The following is a 23,069-nucleotide window of genomic DNA, read 5'->3' on the forward strand; positions in this document are numbered from 1 at the left end:
CCCTGTCTCTGTTTGGCTTCAGGGTTCTCCTTAGAAGGAGCGGGTGGTGAAACCACCCCCAAGCAAATGACAGTGCAAAGACACAGTTTTCTTCAAAACAGTTTATAGGGCAATTCAAATGTTCATTACCATTACTTCATCACCCTCACCTCCACCAGTTATTGGGAACTTACTGCCCGAACATCTAGTTCTGTCTCCCAGCACTCCCGCTCCCCACAGGCGGGTGCTTGACCAGTTTTACTATTAAGTCAAAGACCCTCTTTAAAGCATTTACCCCACATGCTCTATAGAGCCCTTCCTCCCCACTTTCCTTTAAGATATGAGTTGTAACTCTCCCCCTTCCTGGCTACTCAGTATCCATGGCTGAGCTGGAGGATTCCTTTCCTCCAGAACCTACCTCCATCCCTTCTTCCTCCTGTTCTGAGGAGCTAGGCTTTTCTGGCCATTCCCACCATGCCGGCACACCCCTTTCCTCCAACTCCTTCGATTCAGCTGTGTCTGACTCGTTATCATTTAACTCTGACAGCTGTTTCCCCTCTTGCTCTGCCCATGGGTCAGATGGTGGTTCTAAGAACCTGGGAGTTGTAGTTTTTGCTGCCTTCGGCAACGCCCTCTGCTGTCTGCCTCTGGTATTACCTGACTTCAAGCTATGGTGCCGTGGCTGTTCCTGATCCCGGCAATGCTGCACTGCATCACACAAGCTACTGATGCAATTAATAGCAGTGGCTATTCCCTAAGTAAACTCGATTAATAGCCGTTAATGGACTTCTCCTCCAAGAACTTATCCAAACCTTTTTTGAACCCAGCTGCACTAACTGCACTAACCACATCCTCTGGCAACAAATTCCAGAGCTTTATTGTGCATTGAGTGAAAAATAATTTTCTCTGATTAGTCTTAAATGTGCTACTTGCTAACTTCATGGAATGCCCCCTAGTATCAGAAGCATGTGACCAATTCACTGCTAGAGATTGCTGCAGTAACTTAGCAAAGGTGATGAACCTCACGGAATAATTGTTCTGCTATCCAGAAAGGATGTTGAAAAAATGACAGCAAGGGATTAAGACTTCCCTCTAGCTTTGAACTCTAAAGGTGGTGGTGGTAATGCTGAGGGGATTATTTTCCTGTACCTAAGATGGCTAAGACCCTCCCCCTTTGTAATGTTCATTTATTAAATGTTATTTTTCCTAGACTTTCAAGAATAGTTATAGTTGCAAATCTCAGCTGAAACCTGATGCCTGATTCTTTTTCAAAGTCAGTTTTAACTAACACTGCCACATAAAACCAAGTGTAAATTTTAAGTGCAGATGTGTAGGTACTGGATGCAGTGACATAGTCAGAACTGATATTTTGACAGGGCCCAAGGTTAAAATGGGTGGGCACTGGGCATAGGGTTGAGAGCAGGCTAGTTATACTGTTATCAACAAACTCTTCTCCCACAACAATCTTTGTTACAATGCCTTGCTCGCCCCTCTAAAAGAGAGAGAGACTGCTGGGACAGGGTAGAGCGATGAGATGATTCCCATCCCTCATCCTGTCCTCAAAAATCTCCCAACTCCTGCTCTTTTCCAGCAATCTCTCTCTTAAGTCTCAATGCCCCTTCCTTTTTCCCCTAGGACTTATCCTGGTGTTGGCAATTTCTCTTTCAAATCCCCTTCCCATTCCGCTTCTGTCTTTCCTGAGCATGCTGCTCAGTCTTTCCAGGGGGCTGACTCAGGGTGTGGATGAATAGAGCCCTTGCCAAAGTTTTAGCAACAATGGAACTAAACTGTGATCCTCCTCCTATGCCTCTGAGAACAATCCTGTAAAAACACATGTAACAAACCACTGTAAACCAGGCTCCTGCCCCCATGAACTTATCATGTATTGGAGCCTTACAGTGTGAACTGTGCTGTGTCTGGATCTCAGTGATGTGTTTTTGGACTTGTCAAAAGAGGGTTTTCAAAACTGCAGAGACTGCAAGCTGCCACAGCCAAGGTGAATTTATATAAAAATACATCGAAACCCTTGCGTGCTCTCCTATGAATGTTCAGGGTTCTGTAAGAACCAGCATCCAGCACTCACAGTGTTAACAAGTTGGGAAAAGGGCTGTACTCTTTAAAAGAGCTAAACTCTTTTTGTTTAGCTCGCCCAGAGAACAGCACTACATAGCCAGTAGAGGAGTAAGTCAAAGGAATGCTGGGAGACCATTTAAGGTAGAAAAGGCACAATTTGACTAGCTCTGTCTGTGAGGGGCAGGGATGACCAGGAGTTGGAGCCAGGAAGAGAGGAGTGTATCTGACAGTTCTGCAATCAGTTCTTTTCCTGAAGAGCTAGTTATCAAGAGGGAGATCAGAAGTCTACGCTCTGAGGAAATAGAGAGACAGTCAGCTGTTCTTACTTCATAGCTGAACAACATTAAAATCCCAACAAGGGGCAGAGGAGCCAGGAGCTGAAAGACTTCTGTTCTAGGGATATCTAGGCTCAGGAGCTCATGGCTGGATCACCCTCCTAAGAGACTGAGTTAAGTAATCTAAACTTTGACATAGAGTATTTTAGCAGAGGAAAAGAAAGTTTATTTCCTTGCCTTTTGTCCCAAATTCAGTTTCTCATTTTAATTGCTTCAGCCATTCAGTTGAAGTCAAGCATAAACTCTTGCTGAGATAGGGCTGGGAAAGAAAAACTGGTGGACTGTGGATTTTCTGTAAGAGACTGAAATCAGGCCAGCTTTCTGTTTTAGTTCCAAGTATGCCATTTGGGGAAGCTCCCCAGGAGAGAAAGACGTTTCACACACTGCAGTGCTTATCTATTTGGTTTGCCATCTAGCCAGCTCCACCCTCAAGAGGTACTTCTTCATTTTCTGGATTGTTTTTTTCTACACAGTTTTGTGTTTGGGATAGAGTGGCGACATTGGAGTAGATATGTTCCTTCCTTCCTTTTTGAGTACTCAGAGGTAAAGACAATTTATTTAAGAGCACTAACAACAAGAAGTCACAGAGCAAGGATCCAGAGTCCGTGCTACCTTATTTTAGCTGCCCTGTGCAAACCATTACTACTTTGTCCTCCACATTGAATCTCTCTCCGAGGCTTTTGAGTGTCTGGACATTACTTATGGAGACTAGTGCAGTGAGGTTATAGTAGGCTACCAGATTTCTGATGGACGAATCTGGGACATTTGGGTTCTGCAGTACCAGCAGTGAGAAAGCAGTTCATGAATTTTATTATTTATTTTCAAATTTTTTACACTGCCTACTTCAAAGTCCAAGGCAGGTTCCAAGAATACAGGCCTAATTGGTACCAAAGAAAAATGACAAAAATAAATAATACAGACTTAAAAAAAAATTAATAAAATAAGCTAAAAACATTAATTTAGGGTCATGGGGGAAAGAGAGTGGAGGAGAGGGTGGTTCAGTGAACTTTCCCCAAGAAAAACTATAGTAATCTAGCTTCTAAAGACAAATTCTTTAAGTTTTGTTTCTACAAAATTTTACAAACCCAGTACAAAAGCCTCAGGACTGGATGCACCAGAAAAAGTCAAATCAGTCAACAAAATCCTGCTATTCCAAAAATGTAAATTTTGTGTAGGAGACACATCCGGATCTAGAGGCTTTGAAATGGGACCCAGAATATTTTACAACGATGAGTTAATATTGTCCAATCAGGCTCCAGGTTACTCAGACTTCACTGGCTGGCTCAGTTGTGCTCCATAGGCCTGTGCAAATGCACAGTTGGTTGAATAAGCTCTTCAAGGACCCTCTCCCCTCCACAGGAAAAGGCAGCACAGTAAATATTGCAATGGGTCCTAGATCATTAATACACTTCCTACTGGGGAAAAAAGAACAAGCTAGGCTGCTATAGATCACTACATACAACCTGCAAGCCATCAGAATCTGTCACCTTGGTCACATGGACAGACCCTCACCTTATATTGAATAAGGAATCACAAACTAGAGACAGAAATACATAGACAAAATCTAAACTGGAATCCCCAAGAAGCCAGGTTCTGAGAAGTTCAACCCTGGAGTTATAGAAACAGAAATGTATTTTCTCCTGTATTAAGCAAAATATAGTGATTGGTGGCTCACAGGCCTGTTCCGTGGACCGCCGCTCTTACCTCCAGCTCCGGACCCTGGAGACCGGCCTTTGCCATTGAGGGAGGCCTCCCCGTGGGTACGCGCACATTGCCACACTCAGCCTGCCTTCCCTGCTGCTCTCCTCACCACCATGCCAACTTCCTCTAGTTACACAGCAGGCCCCTACACCGGCCTTGCCACCACCGCTACTCCTACCTGAGGCCCCTTCTAGTAGCGTGCAATTGCCGACACTATCCCTCTTAAAGGGCCCATGACGGGAAAAACACCAAAGGTGCACTAAGATGACATCACCATCAGAAGCCTGTAAGAGGCCACCTCAGCAGCCCTTCCTTGCCTTGCAACAGGTCGACTCCTCCTGGAGAAGTGCTTTGCCTGCGTTCCTGGTTCCTGCTTCCTGGTTTCTGCTGTGAGTTGTTCCTGTGTCCTCTTCTTGGTTCATTGGCAGTCTGGTTGTCCTCTGAGTTCGTGTCCTTGTGGTCTGCCTTTCCTTCTTATGGCTTCAGTGTCTCGTCTTGCCCGGTGATCCATTGCTCTCCTTCCCCCTCCTCGTTCCTTATCTCTTTGGATTGGACTTCTGGCATTGATTTGGATTGGACTTCTGGCTTGACCTTGGATTGGAGCTCTATGCTGCTTGACTTCCTCCTGTCCTTGATCACTTCCTGCTTCTGCTTCTGACCGAACCCAGCCTGCCCAGACCACTGCCTGAACCACAAATCTGTGAGAACACTGCCTGCCTCCAACCACAGCCTGAACCTGATTCTGTTGACTGCTGCCTGTACTGACTGCTGCTTGCCCTGATGCCGCTTCCTTCTCTACGCTGGCCTGCAATGACTTCATCCGGACAGATCTTCACTTCCACAGAGGCCCTCACCTAAGACCAGCTGGCCCCGGCATCAGAAGGCTCAACCTAAGAGGAACGTGGGCTGGCATTGGTGAAGTTCCAGTTGGGCCTCTGCTTCTGCCACCTCCACCTACTGACGGTGGGGACCTGCGGGGCTCCTCCCTGCAGGTAGTGCCAACTCTAAGGGTCCACATTCTCAACAAATATAAAGCTATCAGAGATGCATATTTCCAAAACTGACAAATTCCAATCTCTAAATTAAAAATAAAATGATTTGGAGATCACGTGATGCTGTGGGCAAGGTAAGATGTTGGAGAGCTTTGCTCTGGGGCTATCTATAACCATCCAGCCTATAAACAACTTGACCACAGCCTGAAAGGTGTGATTAGTTTAGAGAATTTATTATCTTTGCAAACCTCTTGTTAGCTAAGCTATGAGTACTAGAACCGGGAAAAAAACAGAGAAAAAGAGAAACTGTCCTTCCAAGAACCTAAGATTTCAACCGGGACTATGAATCTAGAGGTTTCTGCTGTGAGTACTGCTAGTACTTCTGTGCTGAAATTTTTCAGGCAGTGTTGCAAATGATAGAGCCTTGGTTTGAAAAAATAGATAAAATCTATGAGAAATTAGAAGAGATGAATAACACCTTTGGGGAGACCACAGTTTGAACAATAAAAATAAAATTATTTTTTTTACATTTATTGAGTGGGCATTTTATTTTTCTAATCATGTTGGTCCTAGTGTGTGTTCCACTCCTCCCCCTGAATCCCCCCAATTTCATTCCAATTCCTGATTCCCCACTTTCCCTCTCAATCTCTGAGACGGAACTTTTCCCCCCATCCCAAACCTCACCCAATACAGGTCCCTACTCTCCCACCAGTCTCCAGGTTCCCACTCTCCTATAGCGTCCCCCCACCAAATCTGAGTCCGTTGTCCCCTGGAGACCTCCGTTCCTCCCAATCCCTGAGTCATCCCCTCTCCTTCAATCCTTGTGTCCCCAAGACTCCACCTCTCCCCTCCTTCATAATCTCTGAGAGCCCCCCTTATGAGCAGAGTAGCCCGCTCCCAGGTAAGTGCATTGCCAGTGGCTGGCTGTGCTACTGTCTGTGATGCTGAGAGTGGGATTGAGAAGGAGAAGGCAGGAAAATACCATCAAAGAAACATGAGAGGGGTCCCTAAATGTGGATTCTCTTCCTCCTTACCCTCATAGCTGCTGTAAATTCCATGGCCCTTTTTCCTCCTGTCCTTATTCCCATGACCTTTCTTTCCCCTGTGCCTATCTTCCCCTCATTTAACCCCTCTTTATTTTGTAAGCCTACTGACAGGAACACTCTACTACGCTATGAGAGTGATCATCTCCGTGCTCTTAGGGATAATATACCCACTGGCCAATTCCTTCGGCTAAGGAGACTTTGTACATCTCGACAAGATTTTGTTTCACAAGCCCAGGCCATGAAAGAATGTTTCTTAGCCAGGGGTTACCCAGCACACATTATAAAGAAAGCGTACAAACGTGCCTTATATGTCAGTTGTGACTTACCATTTTTACCAACGTCAGCTCATGTGAATGAAAGACGTAATTGTGATTACCTTATTCTAGCAGGATTGGTGAGGTCTGTACTAGTATCAGGAGATATTGGCCTGACCTTGTTCCCCACTCTGTCTTTAGGGTAGAGCCACATTTTGTCTTTTGCAGAGGAAGAGACCTTTGGGATATGTTGACAAGTTCGGATATATGTAGAGACAACCCTGCAGCTTCTTCTGTCTTGGGCCATGTTCCCTTTGCCACTGCACTGCATGCCCCTTATCCAAATCTTTCACTATTTACACTAATCCTGTTAATGGCAGACAGTATCCTTTACAACACCATTCTGATTATGACTCTAGTAGTATTGTTTATATTATAACTTGCCCATGCCCTCTAATTTATATAGGGAAGACTATCAGAAAAATTAAAAAAGAGTTTTTGAACTTTGTTCTTGTATTTATTTGTCTAAGAATGAGGCTCCTCTAGATTCTCATTGGTTAGTAAAACCAATGAGAATCTAGAGGACTCCTGGACAACTGCAACTCACTCTTCTTAGGACTCCCTTACTCCACCATAAGACCCCTACAAATGCTCCAAAACGCCATGGCAAGAATCATAACAAATGTCCGCAGAACAGACCATATAACTCCCATTCTCAAAGACCTGCATTGGCTCCCCATCCCGTCTCGTATTCTTTACAAAACCCTCACAATCACCCATAAAGCCATTTACTCCCACCACTCCAACTGGCTCGACCATCCTTTCACCTCCGCATACCCGAATCGTCCCACTAGAACAACCAACCTTCTTGTGCCCTCCCTAAAAATAGCACACCTATCCACCACAAGAGAACGTGCCCTCACAATTGCAGGCCCTTCACACTGGAACTCCCTGCCGTCTACACTCCGTCTCGAATCCTGTCACTTCAAATTTAGAAAAAAACTAAAAACATGGCTGTTCAAACGGGCATTTCCTGACTAACCATCTACCTGCCACAAGCTGCCTCCCCCAAATCCACAACCTGCCTCCGCTAACACCATTGTACGCTTTGATTATATGCACTCTTGTACATAATGTATATAATAACATACAATTTTTGATATTTTTTGATATTATCTAACATGATATATACCAATAGTTACTTATATTAAGAACCTCTCGCCAGTTGCGCTGTATTTCTATGCTTTTCTTGCGTGCACCTGCCCTTACCATGTTGCACCCCTGTTAAATGTATTTTCTAAGCTTTTTGTTATGATGTAAACCGATGTGATGTACACACTAACACCGGTATAGAAAAGGTATTAAATAAATAAATAAATAACATTTGGTCTCTGACTTAAGGTTTTTCATAATTGAAGTACTGCATCCCTCTCCCTGGGGTGGTGATTTTTCCACCTTATTAACCCAACATGAACAATGCTGGATTTTAGAATTGGGTTCCCTATCCCCTTGTGGGTTAAATAAGGAAATCGAGAGGTCAGTATTTTTATGACCCATTGAGCCCCTCTCTTTGACTTCTCCTGTATGAACTCAGGGTTGTTTCCATACTGAATCTTTCTACCAACTTTGTGACTTTCAGTAATGCTACTGCCTTGACATCATCATTTCTGTTTTGGTGTGCTTTTGGTTTTTTAAGCTTCAGCTGGAGTTTCTCTCACTGGCAGTCTGTAAGTGTTTTGACTGTTATTGACTGAAAGGTATGTTCGTTTTTGACAGCTAACATATGCCCTGTTTGGGGTTTGCTTTATTATTTTCTGATCTGCTCTGATTTTGCTATTTCTTATTTATTGCAGATTACATTCATTGTTTTAGACCTCAGCGGTCTAAATTGTCCCTCCTGGTGCAGCCTTTTGTGAAACAAGGTCTGTATTGGGAGACTGATGCTGCAGTAATGAATACACTTTGAAGCTTTGTCTTTGAAAGCACATGACTGCCTACTTAGCAAATTAAAAATAAACATTGTTTTGGTTATGACATTCCTGTCTACAGATTAATGGAATCTGGACTCCACACACTTTTATTTCTCTATGAACACAAAAGAATGTACACATTAAATAAGTACTTATCAGGATAAGGAAGAGGACTTGCCAGAATGTTATCAATTCAGGAGGATTAGTTGTAGGACATGGAATGAACTCAGGAGTTAGCACTATCTCTGAAGAAGCCACACACCATTTTGTAAGTCAGGTATGTGAACCCAGTGGTGGCACAGCAGAGGGGCTTAAAACAATTCTTGTCCATGTAACACCATTTCACGGGGTTATAATGACGATGGGGATAACAGATTACACTAGAGGCCAGCCCCTATAGGCAGCCCAGATCTAAGATATGACTTCTTCCTGATTTGGTCATTGCTAAGAAGGATGTAGGTGATACTGCATTGATCCTCCTCTCCTATGAACATTGCAGGAGATTCTGAATGTCTCACAAGCGAAGCTCTTGTCCTAGCATATATGAAACAGCGTGCATGAGTAGAATCCTCCTGGGCAAACATCTCAGCTCCCTGCTGTGCAAGCAGTTGCATGGATGAATGGGCTCTCGTACAGACCATCCTCACAGTTAGGCTGTGCTGACTGCTCTGTTGTACCTGGCTCCATGGCTCATTCCAGTGAGTGGTGAGTGACACAGCTCTCTCTGGAATGAGCCTCTCCTCTGTCTCCAGATGTGCCAACTCCTTTATGATGGGATGCTGGGGAGAGGAAGGGGGTGAGAGAGAAAGGAGGATGCTGTACCTGAGCTTGAGGAGGGAGTACTCTGCCAGAGCCTATGGAACCTATATTTTTAATGAGGTGGAAGGTGAGGAGAGGGAAGTGACAATTTCAGCTTTTGCACTGGGTGCTGGTTAGACTAGAGCCAGCCCTGAATGTGGGCCATGGCCTTTACAAAAGGAAGTAGGAAGCAGACTGGGCAGACTGGATGGACCTTGCAGTCCTTATCTGCCTTGTATTCTGTTTCTGTAACTTGGAATCAGATTTATTTATTTATTTAAAAATATTTAACATTCCGCAGCTTCCGCTAGACTTGTTCAGTGTGGATTGCTTGGCAATGGACAAAAACACAGCAGACATAAATCATAATGTGATTATCCACTTACATCCATAACAAATTAGTGAAACCTAACATTCGGGCCGTTACAGTAAAAGTCGCGGGAGAGCGGGCGAACAGACCACTCTCCTGTGCGCGCGATTCTGTATTCAAATGAGGGTCCGCAGCAAAAAGAGGCGCTAGGGACACTAGCGCGTCCCTAGCGCCTCTTTTTGGACAGGAGCGGCGGCTGTCAGCGGGTTTCACAGCCGACCCTCAATTTTGCCGGCGTCGGTTCTCAAACCCGCTGACAGCCACGGGTTCGGAAACCGGACGCCGGCAAAATTGAGCGTCCGGTTTTCAACCTGCGAGCCACGGGCCGATTTCAAAATTTTTTTTTTTAACTTTTTTTAACTTTCGGGACCTCCGACTTAATATCACCATGATATTAAGTCGGAGGGTGCACAGAAAAGCAGTTTTTACTGCTTTTCTGTGCACTTTCCCGGTGCCCGGAGAAATTAACACCTATCTTTGGGTAGGTGCTAATTTCTGAAAGTAAAATGTGTGGCTTGGCTGCACATTTTGCTTTCTGAATTGCGCGGGAATAATTAATAGGGCCATCAACATGCATTTGCATGCTGTGGGCGCTATTAGGTTCGGGGGGGGGGGGGGGGTTGGACCCACGTTTTCGACGCGCTATTACCCCTTACTGAATAAGGGGTAAAGCTATCGCGTCGAAAACACGTGTCCAATTGCGGGTTAACAGTGTGCTCCGCCGGAGCGCACTGTACTTTATCGGCTTGATTATAAGATAATAAATCCTTATAAATTAAAAGCTTCTATAAAATAAAGAGCTTTTACCCTTTTTCTAAACAACTGTATATCTTACTCTCTCTCCCTGCAAATCCATCTGCAATACATTCCACAGTGCAAAAGGTACATTTTGTTCTCCTGTTGGTAGTCTGAGCATGTGCCTGCGGATATATGCATGACTTTACCGTGGTTACTTGTTAAGATTCAGGAAGTACTGTGTGTTTACAGTTAACAGCTTCAGACTGGACTGGACAGACTTGCAGGCAGTTAGCCTTGGACTTTGTATTCTTTTCGCTACAGAATACAGACTATGTAAGTACTCAAAATATTCTCTGAAATAGCTTACAAAGTAGCATGGAACTCCAGGAGTATTAACATAGGATGCAGATACTGAAGTATTTTAGAATGCAAGAGGATTTTATGACAACAAAACTCCAAAGGGGTAATTTTCCAAAGGATTGACACACTTAAAACAGGGCTTTACATGTGTAAAACCACTTTAAGCGCATAAATAGGCTTTTGAAAATGGCTACAATATACACTACTTTTTACAAACGCAAATCCTTTTGAAAATTAGCCCCTAAGTATACTAGAGAAAGCTTTGATCTTTAAAATCATCAGGCCAGGCAGAACTGTTTCTGATTTGAACTGAAACAAAAACAGGTATTTCTCTTCTCCCACTTCCCATAAGAGTAAAAATAAACCTGTACAGTGTAGCCTTTAATGATTTCCTTTATATTCAGAAAAATACGCATGCCTGTATTGGAGACATAAAGGGGTTGAATTAGAACGTGTTTCAAGTCTGTGAGCAGTAGCACCACTTGTCAAGGCTTCAACCCTGGCTACTGTCCATTCATTTACCTCTCATAACCATTTAGAATTCAATTATTTTGTATACCGTCTGCAGTATATATATATATATATGTATTTATTTATTGACTTAAAATATTTTTAAACTGCTTTCCTGACCGTTATAAGCCGCTGAAGGCAGTGTGCAAAACTAACATGAATACATAGTTAAAAATAAAAATACAATAAATTACCATTAAATAATATTTAAAATTTTTAAAAATGAAAAAATCATAAACCATAAAAATCATTTGTAATGTTAAAATCCACATTAAAAAACATACTTCACAAGCATTCAATAAATCCCCGCTCCACATCAGTGACTTATAAAATCTTTACACCAAACTGCATGGGAACTGTTATCAGGGGTGCCTTAGATATTAAACATGAATCCTTAGATATTAAAAGTTCTCTGTGGCAAAAAACACTACCAAAGAAAATATTCTTGCCTTTGTCCTAACGTTCCTCATTATTTTTCATGAAGAGACCATTAATAAACCTCCCTAGCTAAAGCACAATTTTTGCTGAGAGTTGTTCAGTTTCAATCTGTCCTTCAAGTAGAGTCGGGGACAGATTTTGCCGCCCCTAGGCACTTTGAGTGCTTTTACCCTGCCTCCTATCAGGGGCTGTTACAGAGTAGCAGAGGGCTATTCTCTGTGGAATGAGATCAGCAAGGCTTGAAGGCATCAAATCTTAGCCAGTCTGCAACCCCTACATGTTTGCTGCCCTAGGCACAAACATAATGGGTGCCTATTGGCAAATCTAGGGTTGAGCAGGGTGGATCATTTCCTCACAGAGACTGAAAAACTAACAAAAAAATCTTCAATTGTACCCACTGGCCTACTGGAAGCCAGTGTACGGACTGGAATAAGGAACCAGCAGGAGTATGGATTGGGCAACTCAGCACAGCTTGTGCCATCGCATTCTTTACCACCCTTTACATCGCATTCTTTACCACCCTTTACACAGACCATTACAATAGTCCAAATAGGACACTACCAGGGCATGGACCACCACTGTGAAGGCTTTGAAATCCAAGAACAGATGAAGTTGCTTTACAAAAAGTACAAAGAAACTTTTAAAAAATAAAAGTCAACTTTCATTCACTCACCTCATTCTTGGATCAATAAGAAGAGCTGGGCAGGCTAATTCTTAAGTTTCAAATTTATGCTAATTCCATTCTTATGTATGCATTTTTTATATCCAGACAGCAATAGTCATAGCGCCACAGACAGCTTTATGTGGGTTGCAGGCTTATTTGAGAATTGGGGTGAACAGATGAGCAAAAAATAATTTCTGACCCTACTCTGTCATTCTGAGAGTAACTTGCCAGTGACTCTCTGATTTTCTTGGAAAATATTTTATTTATTTATTTGCTTTTTTATACCTACATTCGTTGGAGTACATTACATCAGTTCACATTATAACAGTTGGAATAGTATGACAGCTGTATCTTACTATTTATACATTGTAACATTAAACCTTAATGGGGGACATTAAACGTATATAACATTAAACCTTAATGGGTGAACATTAAACAAATATAACAATAAATATTAAGGACTGGATATTGAAAATTCAATTTTAGAACTGGGCTAGGGTGCCTCTTAACAGATGCGGTATATACAATATATATAATATAGGCTGTAACAGATACAATATATACAAAATAGCATGTAACCAATTTTAACTTATTTTTATTTAAGGCTTTTATATACCGACTTTCTTGATACAAATCAAATCAACTCGGTTTACATCGAACAAAGCAGTAAGGTGTCTTAATAACTTGAGATTAAGGTGTCTTAATAATGATACATGGAGACATGGGAGGTGGGAGGGCAAGGGGGCAGAGAGTATGACATGGAACGCAGAAGAGAGGAGGAGGGGTGAGAGGGGATTAGTTTGTGTGTTGGTAGGCTTTATGGAATAACCATGTTTTCAATTGTTTTTTGAACGATTGGGTGGAGGGTTCCAGTCTGAGTTGGGAGGGTAGCTTGTTCCAGAGGGTGGGGCCAGCTACTGAGAAGGTACGTTGTCTGGTGAGGTAAGGTGCACTAGTTTTGTGTGGGGGATGGCAAGCAGGCCTGTGTTTTGAGATCGCAGGTTTCTCTGGCAGTCGTGGGGTTGGGGAGGGTCTTCAGACCATTTGATTTTTCCGTTGTTGATGGTTTTGTGCAGGAGGGTGAGGATTTTGTATTGTGACCTGTTTGTTTTGGGGAGCCAATGGAGTTCTTTTAGAATGGGTGATGTGTGATGAACGGTTGGTGTTTGTGAGAGATCTGGCTGCTGCATTTTGCAGCAGCTGGAGAGGTTTGTGGTAGAGGCAGATAGTCCGAGGAGAAGGGAGTTACAGTAGTCCAACTTGGAGAGTATGAGGGATTGTAGTACTGTGCGGTAATCATGGTAGAATAGTAGTGGTTTGAGTTTTTTGAGGACTTGGAGTTTGTAAAAGCCCTCTCCGATTGTTAGGCCGATGTGTTTTTTCATGTTGAGTTCTGAGTCGAGGGTGATACCAAGATCTCTAACTTCATTGGAGAGAAAGGTGTTTGATTGAATGGGGGTGATGTCTTTGATGGTTTTTGTTGAGGGTTTGTTTGAGATGTGTAGGATTTCTGTTTTTTTGTGGATGAGGGTGAGCGATAATTGAGTGAGGAGGTTCTTTATTTGGATGGAGAGGGAATCCCAAAGTGAGATGGTGTTTGGCATGCTTTCTTTGATGGGGAGAAGAATCTGGATGTCATCTGCATAGATGTAATATGAGAGGTCCAGACTGGAGAGGAGTTTACAGAGGGGGAGCATATATAATATGCTTATAATATGCTTATAATATGATATGATAATAATAATATGATATGATAATAATAATATGATTCAGCAAAAGCAGGCCTTTGCTGAATCATACGCCAGATGATCTTAAATCAACTCTATCACCAGTAACTCATTGACTCTTGCCTGCTTTCTCTCGATTCAGTCAAATGCTATATGTCCTACTTTAGCCCCAATTCCCAAGGCCCTTTGCCAATACCATGGTCTTAACCTAACCATTCTCTACCAGCCATGTATCATAGTTCGATATATATATATATACCCTGGTTTGTTTCAACAGTTTCATGATCCTAGTTCTGTATTCCTCTGTTTTATGTAATTGCACTATTTGAGGCACTGTTATTGTTATTATGTAAACCATTTTGATTTGTAACCTGTTACAAGAAATTCGGTATATAAAACTGTTAAATAAATAAATAAATATATATATTGAACAGGGTGGAGGAGAGGGATGATCCTTGAGGTACTCTGTGGGGGAGTGGGAATTGTTCTGATTTGCAGTTGTTGAGGGAAACTTTATAGGATCTGATGGATAGGTAGGATCGAAACCATTTGAGGGTGTTTTCACTTAGGCCAATCTCCATTAGTCGTGTAATTAGTATGTCATGGTTTACGGAATCGAATGTGGCAGAGATGTCCAGTAGGATGAGAAGATAGGAATGACTGGCATCGATGCCTCTTAGAGCTGTGTCTGTGAGCGATAAGAGGAGAGTCTCAGTGCTGAGGGATTTTCTGAAGCCATGTTGGGTGGGGTACAGGATGCTTTGGTTTTCTAAGATGTGAGAATTCCAGCCATAGAATTTTAGCCCAGATTCAAGTAGCAGGATCTCAAGCTTCATCTTCTCTGTTTCTTGTGCTGTAAACACTCAGAGTACAGAGCAGCACAAAAATGCATCATGGTTCCAGATTCCATCTTTCCTGCAAGCAATTGATGGAACAAGAGGCTTATAAAATTGTGATAAGACATAAATAAATAATATTTCTCACCATGAGAATTAAAGTGAACTCGAAAGTGTGCATATAATTATTCCTTTAAAATCCATGTTAAAAGTGCATAAGAACATAGGATATGCCATACTGGGTTAGACCAAGGGTCCATCAAGCCCAGTATCTTGTTTCCAACAGTGGATAATCCAAGTCACAAGTACTTGTCAAGTATCCAAACATTAAATAGATTCCATGCTATAAATGTTGGTAAGTAGTGGCTATTATTCCCTATTGATTAATATCAGTTTATGGACTTCTCCTAAAGCTACACTAAAGCCGTAACCACATCCTCTGGCAATGAATTCCAGAGTTTAATTGTGCGAGGAGTGAAAAATAATTTTCTCCGATTTTATTTTTTAATGTGCTACTTGCTAACCTCTTGGAGTGCCCCCTAATCCTTGTATTATCCGAAAGAGTAAACAACCAATTCACATTTAACCATTCAAGTCTTTTCATGATTTTGTAGATCTCTATCATATCCCCCCTCAGACATCTCTTCTCCAAGCTGAACAGCCCTAAACTTTTCAGCCTTTCCTCATAGGGGAGCCGTTCCATGCCCTTTATCAATTTGGTCACCGTTTTCTGTACTTTCTCCAGTGCAACTATATCTTTTTTGAGATGCGGAGACCAGAATTGCACACAGTACTCAAGTGCGGTCTCACATGGCGCGATACAGAAGCATTATGATATCCTCTATTTTATTTGCCATTCCCTTCCTAATAATCCCTAACATTTTGTTTGCTTTTTTTGACTGCCACAGCACACTGAGTTGATGATTTCGATGTAATATCAATTATGATACAGCTAAGGACTGGGAGATTCCTGAGCAGCCACTAACTTCCTAGCCAGGCACAATGGCATTAGAATCAGAGCTTGCCTTTTGTTGGGTGGTTTTGCTTCTTGTTTTGGTTTTATGTGTTCCTGGAATGCCTTGTTTTTATCGTAAATCTATGTTTTTGCTTCTAAAGTCCTTTCATACTTTATGAACAACACTAGAGACCTGCCAAGCTTCCTATAGATAAAAATCTCCTTCCCTGCATCTGTGCTTGGTTGTTTATGCTTTATAAGGGATCAGGGTGATGTTTGCCCGCAGGCCTAATGATTTAATCTACTGTAATTGCCAAATAAATTACCTAAACTGATTTTGTAAAGCCTGGTTTTATGCTGGTTTGATAGTTTGGGGTGATGAGGTAACACTGATTGCACTAACACTTTATATTTGACTAACAGAAACATTTTATGCCACCTCATACAACTCATTAAAGATACATTTATTTATTTATTTTTAGATTTTTTTTATACTGGTGTTCCTGTATGAAATACAGATCACATCGGTTTACATTGAAACAGAACATAAATTTCGCCTAGAGGCATTACATAGAACAAGGTTACGGAACTTGGAACAGGGTAAACTAGTTCAAAATTAACATTGTAAAGTAAACATATTGGCTAACAAGTCTCATTGAGCATCAAAAACAAAAACATAAAAGCAAAACAGTAAATGTCACATGAGTCCTGCAGCAAGAGATTAGATACAGAGTCGAGTAGTAGTATAGAACCTGGGGTATGCGATGGTGAGGAACTCTTGCTGACTGTAGGGGAAAAAAGTGCTTATGGTCCTGGAAAAGCTTGTTTAAAGAGCCAGGTTTTAAGTTTCTTTTTGAATGTAGAGTGGCAGAGCTCTAGACAGATATCTGGCGGGAGCGCGTTCCATTGAACGGGGCTTGCTGTAGATATGGCACGTTTCTGAAGCGAGGATTTTGTTGAGGGTACATAGAGTGTGCCTTTATATGCTCCTCTGATGGGTCTAGTTGAAGAGTGAGGACGTAGTTGGGTGCTTAGGTGGAGTGGGGAGATATTGTGAATGGATTTATGAATTACTGTGTGCACTTTATAAAGAATCCTTTGCTTAATTGGCAGCCAGTGGAGGAGTTTGAGTATGGGGGGGATGTGATCTCTTATTAGTATTTGTAAGGATTCTAGCTGCAGAGTTTTGTAACATTTGGAGGGGTTTGATGGATGAGATTGGGAGGCCAAAGAGGAGCGAATTGCAATAGTCGATTTTTGATAGTATAATGGCAATTATTAATAACAAATAATTAATAATAAATGCAGTGCACATTTTTGAAAGCAGAATATTTCCTCCTTTGGACCTGGCAGTTTTTGGTTTTTATGTCAGAACCAGGGTTGGAATTTGGTGCCATATGGTTTCATTTGCAACTATCTTGGGATTTTCTTTCCCCTTTCTATATCCATCCCTCCCATCATTGCTTAGCCTGGTATTGTATTGGTGGTCCTGGACTAGGGTCCATGCACCAAGGCTCCTCCCAGAATCCTGCAATCATGGACCCTGAATCAAGCCAGTAAGTGTCATTCTTAAGCAAGTATCACAGCTACTTCCTCCTCAAGGGGCTGCAAATGCAGCCTCCATGGCATCCCCAGCCCCAGTAGACCTGGGAACCAATCCAAGGACCTTCCACATGGCAGTGCACAGCACATCACCTGAGCCATTGGGCAGTCCTGATAGAAGAATTTTTAACAAACCCAACCTAAAAGTAATCAGAGCTGATATCCTTTCCTACCTTGGCTGAGATTGTTTCATTAACCTACACATATTTAGGAAGTAATAATAATTAAAAAAAAATGCAATCTACCGTGTCTGGAGTGTGTGCTGGGAGCTGTATAAGAACATAAGAGATGCCGTGCTGAGTCAGATCAAAGTCCATCGAGCCCAGCATCTTGTCTCCAATTGTGGCCAGTCTAGGTCACAAGTACCCAGCATATCACCAAAAGTAGATGTATTTCTTGTTTATCACTCCCAGTGATAGCAATAGCTTAGTATAGTCTATCTGGCTAATAACATTTTATGGATTTTTCCTCCAGAACTTTGTCCAAACCTCTTTTAAACCCTACTATGCTAGTCACCTTGATCATTTCTTCTGGCAACAGATTCCACAGCTTGAAGGTACACTGAGTGCAAAGTACTTTCTACAATTTGTTTTGAATCTCCTGTTTGTTAGTTTCATGGAGTGTCCTTTTGTTTTAGTATTATTTGAACGGGTTAATAACCACTTTTTTAAAATGTTCCATCTGCATTGATCCTCCTTAACTCCAAACCCAGCAAGGGATTCTGGGCTAGGATGGATCACTGCAAGTAGGAATAAGAGGCCAGAGTTTGAGGGATGAGGTAGGCTCCAGAGAGAGATGGAAGCCTCGAGATAATGAACTGTGAGTTACAATTGTTTTGCTGAATTGTGCAATCCAGCTAAGTTGTTTTGCTTATTATTGTTCACCAATCAAGAAGCTTATAAAGATTTTTGCCAGAGTCCAGTTTAAAGTCTCGGCATCACATATGATGGCAGAAGTGGGATCTCTTGCCTAAGCAGGAAGCACAGACAGAAGCCCACAGCCATAGCAGGGAAGAAAAAAACCTACAGAGTTTTTTCTTTTCTCCTGGAACCTCCCAGTCCCACTCACCCAGCTGAAGCTACAATAGGCCAAGGGGGGTAGCCCTGCCTGCACAGTCAGGGATCAACCTGTGAGCCAAGGCCAGATAGGTCAGCAGGTTTTTTTGGGGTATTTTTCCCCCATCTCCTTTCCACAGAGAGATACCCAGTTTAGAAGTGGCTCAGAAAGCAGGGAAGATGAAGCAAGTGGTCCAGGTCCTTGCTACAGGACTCAGCAATTGCAGAATGCCCTATAAGCTCTAATTGACCAGCAGCAGGTGCTGCGAGAACAACTTATGCAGCAAAATACAGTGCTAACTCAGGTAGCACATGCAGTGCAGAGCACTGTGACCAGGATACCTCAAGCAAATCTGTTTCCTTACATCCTGTTTAAAATGAAGGCAGGCGAGAACCTGATCTTCCTGAAAAACATTGAGAGGACCACCCACCTGTCGGCTTGGCTGAAACAAGTTGGACTAGTACCTGGCTAACTTGCTCATGGGCAGGAGTCAAGTGGCTTTCCAAGCAGCCAAACCAGAAGGGAGGGCTACCTATGCAGAAATCAAGGCCGCTATCCTGGAGAGAGGTGGGTACACCTCAGAAACATAGCAGCAGCATTTCTGGTGGGGATTCCTGCAGCATGGGGGGATTCCCTGAAACTTGTTTTATCGCCTGACGGATGCTGGCTGGAAGTAGTTACAGCCAGAGGCAAAGATTGCCCTTAAAGTAGCCCAAAAGGTGCTTCTGGAACAATTCTTAGATGTACTTGACCCGCCATGTGGAATTGGGCTTACGTTGGAAAGAGTTCTAGAAGTGGTGGACAACTTCCACCAGGCGCAATTAATGCCGATGTGGCAAGGAGGCTAGAAAGACAGCCTGCACAAAATCTCTGGCAAAACAGAGAGAGTGGAGGTCCCCAGCAGCGTTCCTCAGAAGTGGATAGCTAGTCTTCTGTACCTAGAACTCAGGCCACAGTCTATTCCACATGCTTTAACGTTGGTCAGAGAGGTCATTTGGCAAGGGACTGCCAATTTGAGAGACCTGAAGTATTGGGTGTCAGCTTAGTGACGCAGCCCACACTAGAATGTGAAGTCTCTGGAGATAAAGGAAAAACTCCAAAGCAGGAAAAATCTTCACTCTGGAAAATGAAAGGGATGTTAGGGAATTCAACTCACCCCAGGAATTAAACTTTGGACAATTTTTCCTTCTGTGTGGGCAATGGTCATCAGGAGGACTGCTGCCTATTTGGAAGGGGCAAAAATAAAGAGCCCTCAAAGGGAACGACTAAAGGCAAAAGCAAATCCACCCAGTGGGCATGATCTTTTTGTAAGGTGCTGGACAATAATGTTGAAGAGTGTCCATGGTTAGATGACATGGAGTGTGAACACAAGCTGGAGGAACAGCACATGAAAGAGCAGGCAGCAATAACAGAATGAGAAATATAAATGGGAACAAGACTGGGTGAACACATTCACAAAAGTGCACAATTGTAGCTTAGTGGATGTTCCTCATTAGTGTTGTAAAAAGTTTGTGATTTAGGTGGAGTGCCCACCCAACCATTTGTGGATTCAGGCTCTGGCAAGACTATTGTTCGTGAGGACATCCACCAAAAAGAGTGCATCAATCACAAGAGAAAAGAGACATTTACCTGCATACATGGGGACAAACAGGAATACCCAATCAGTTAGGTCCTGCTGATGACCCTGGCAGGTCAAGAGAATCTTTCCTGAGCTCCCCTATCCAGTTATTCTGGGATGTGATTGACCCCAGTTTATGGCCCTGTGGATCCAGCTCACAAGGCATCAGGAGCCAGGAAGGAACCTGGGCACGGTGGGATGCCCAGCCTGACAATGCCAAGCTGAGGGGGAGGGTATGTGAGGGAATATATAAAAAAAACTCCCTCAACACACCTTAAAGGACTATCTACAGCTATCTGTACCAGTCCTACTTAACTCCCAACCCAGTAAGGGCTTCTGGGGTGGATCACTGCAAGCAGGGATAAGAGGTCAGGGCCCGAGGGGTGAGGGAGGCCCTAGAGAGAGACAGAAGCCTCTAGATAATGAACTGTAAGTTACAATTATTTTCTTGAACTGCACAAACCAGCTAACGGGCCGATACAGTAAAAGTCGCGGGAGAGCGGGCGAGCGCCCACTCTCCCGGCGCGCGCACAGGCCACTCTCCTGTGCACGCGATTAGGTATCGGCCCGCATGCAAATGAGGGCCCACGGTAAAAAGAGGCTTTAGGGACACTAGCGCATCCCTAGCTCCTCTTTTTTGACAGGAGCAGCAGCTGTCAGTGAGTTTGACAGCCGACGCTCGAGTTTGCCGGCGTCGGTTCTCAAACCCGCTGACAGCCACGGGTTCGGAAATCGGATGCCGGCAAAATTGAGTGTCCAGTTTTCAACCCGCGAGCCGTGGGCCGATTTAACATTTTTAAAATTTTTTTTAAGTTTTTAATTATTTTTAACTTTTGGGACCTCCGACTTACTATCTCCATGATAGTAAGTCGGAGGGTGTACAGAGGGTGCACTTTCTCAGTGCCGGCAGAAATTAATGCCTACCTTTGGGTAGGCGCTTGTTGGGGAGCGCTAGGAGAGCGGTCCCACTTCCCAGGAGATGTGTGTCCTTGGGCCACGGCTCGACCCCAGCGGAACTCTGAGGAGGTGCCGTGGTAGGCGTGGCATGCCCGAGCATGGGCTTGACAGGAACGAGGCTGGAGTGCTGACTGGGAAGACAGGCCCTCCTCCGGACCTGCACTCTTCGGAAGACCCAACAAATCAATGTTGGTCTTATGAACAGTTCTCCGACCATTCCCAGCCCTTTCGGACCTGCCGCAGGGTACGGCAAGAAGCGGCAGGCTGGATGGAGGCCAGGGCAGCAAAGACTGGAACATTGAGATACTGACGAGACTTCAGGGACAACGTAGACTCGGGTACTGACATAGACTCAGGAACAAGGAACTGGAAGTACAGACGTGGACTCAGGCACAGACGTGGACTCAGGCACAGACGTGGACTCAGGCACAGATGTGCTCAGGAACGAGGTATAAGGCATACAGGAGACTCAGGAGCGAGGTACAAGACTGGCAACATGAAGTGCCTTACTCAGCCCGCCCATGGGGCTGGTCGCGGACCACGATGTGGATTGCCGCAGGATACCAGGCTTTCAGAAGGTTCAGGAACAAGGTAAAGACTTCTCAGAGACTCAGAAACGAGGTACATGGCTTGCATCATGGGAGATATGGCTTGCCACGAGGTACCAGGACATTAACCATTAACCAACTCAGGAACAAGGTACTAGCTTGCAGGAGATTCAGGAACAAGGTACTTAGCTTTCAGACGATTTCAGGAACATGGTACAAGGCTTGCATCATCTGGACTGGAACACGGATACCGGATTGAAAGACAGACCTAGGGCAGGAACATGAACAACAGGTGGACATCAGGGCTGGAACGGCAGGCAGACATCAGGAAAAGACGAGGAGCTCCGACAGAGAACAAGAAACACAGGACCTTGCAGAAGTGCTGGAACACGGACGACTCCTGGAGCGAAAGATAGCAGGAGTGACCAACTCCATGCGAAGACAAAGCTGGAATGGACGCTGAGCCCTTTTGTAGGGCTGAAGAGAACAACGCCCAGGGAGGGGTCAGCAGGGGGCCACACCTGGCTGGCCCTTGAAGAACAGACGAGAGGCGTGCGCCCGCGCCTAAGGAAGCTGGAGAGAAGAGAGCTGGAAGCTGGTAGCGTCCTCAGCCACGTGGAGGGCCCAAGGAAGCCAGGCAGGCAGCGGAGCAGCCCTGCCCTGAAGCTGGAGAGGTGGCAGGCTGCAGGAGCGGCTCCCAGCCGAGAAGACTGAAGCAGGAAGAGAGGTAAGGCTGGCTGCAGGGAGCTGTGGGAGACTGCAGGCACCTCCCTGCTGGCCAAGGACCCGGGCTGCAGCAGGCACCGGCAGGGTCGGCCTCCCTGCCGGTTGAAGACCCCGGGAAGCCTGCAGAGCGTCGGAGAACACAGGAGCGGTGGCAGCTGTCCCAGCCACATGGGAGAGCTCCCGGTGGCCCGACCCTGCCGTGCAGGGCTGGAGGCAGCCGGGGGGGGAGCCTGGCAATGGCAGCAGCGTCAGCGGCCCGGCTGGTCGTGAAAGGTAAGCGCGGGCAGGACCGCAACAGCGCTAATTTCTGAAAGTAAAATGTGCGGCTTGGCTGCACATTTTACTTACTGAATTGCGCGGGAATAACTAATAGGGCCATCAACATGCATTTGCATGTTGCGGGCACTATTAGTTTCAGGGGGGGGGTTGGACGCACGTTTTCGACGCGCTATTACCCCTTACTGAATAAGGGGTAAAGCTAGCGCGTCGAAAGCGCGCATCCAAACGCGGGTTAACAGTGCGCTCCGCCGGAGCACACTGTACTGTATCGGCCTGTAAGTTGTACTGTAAGTTTTTTTGTTTATTATTGTTCACCAATAAAGAAGCTTATAAAGATTTTTACCAGACTCCAACCTGGAGTCCGTTTTCTGACTAATCCTGACCACTTAGTATCACACTGATCCCACAGGTTTTTAAACTGGGGATAACCACACCTTACATCAGTGGATATGGGAGCTCGGGAAGCATTTCCATGTCCATAATGGTTTTCCCCTCTGGAGTCATCAAGAGAATCCGACTAGTTGGGTACTGCTGCTG

General features: G+C 44.2%; 1 protein-coding gene across 2 annotated transcripts in view; it reads left to right on the forward strand.

Moving 5' to 3' along the window:
- The first annotated feature begins 10,513 nt into the window (after positions 1-10,513).
- GPR141 (G protein-coupled receptor 141) overlaps positions 10,514-23,069 on the forward strand; it is a 61,832-nt gene continuing 49,276 nt past the window's right edge. For both annotated transcript variants that reach the window (XM_029589508.1, XM_029589510.1), the window contains exon 1: positions 10,514-10,589. The gene's annotated coding sequence lies outside the window, so the exon portion shown is untranslated. The remainder of the gene's footprint in view (positions 10,590-23,069) is intronic.

This window comes from Rhinatrema bivittatum, chromosome 2 (assembly GCF_901001135.1).
Source record: "Rhinatrema bivittatum chromosome 2, aRhiBiv1.1, whole genome shotgun sequence".
Classification (NCBI taxonomy): Eukaryota; Metazoa; Chordata; class Amphibia; order Gymnophiona; family Rhinatrematidae; genus Rhinatrema; species Rhinatrema bivittatum.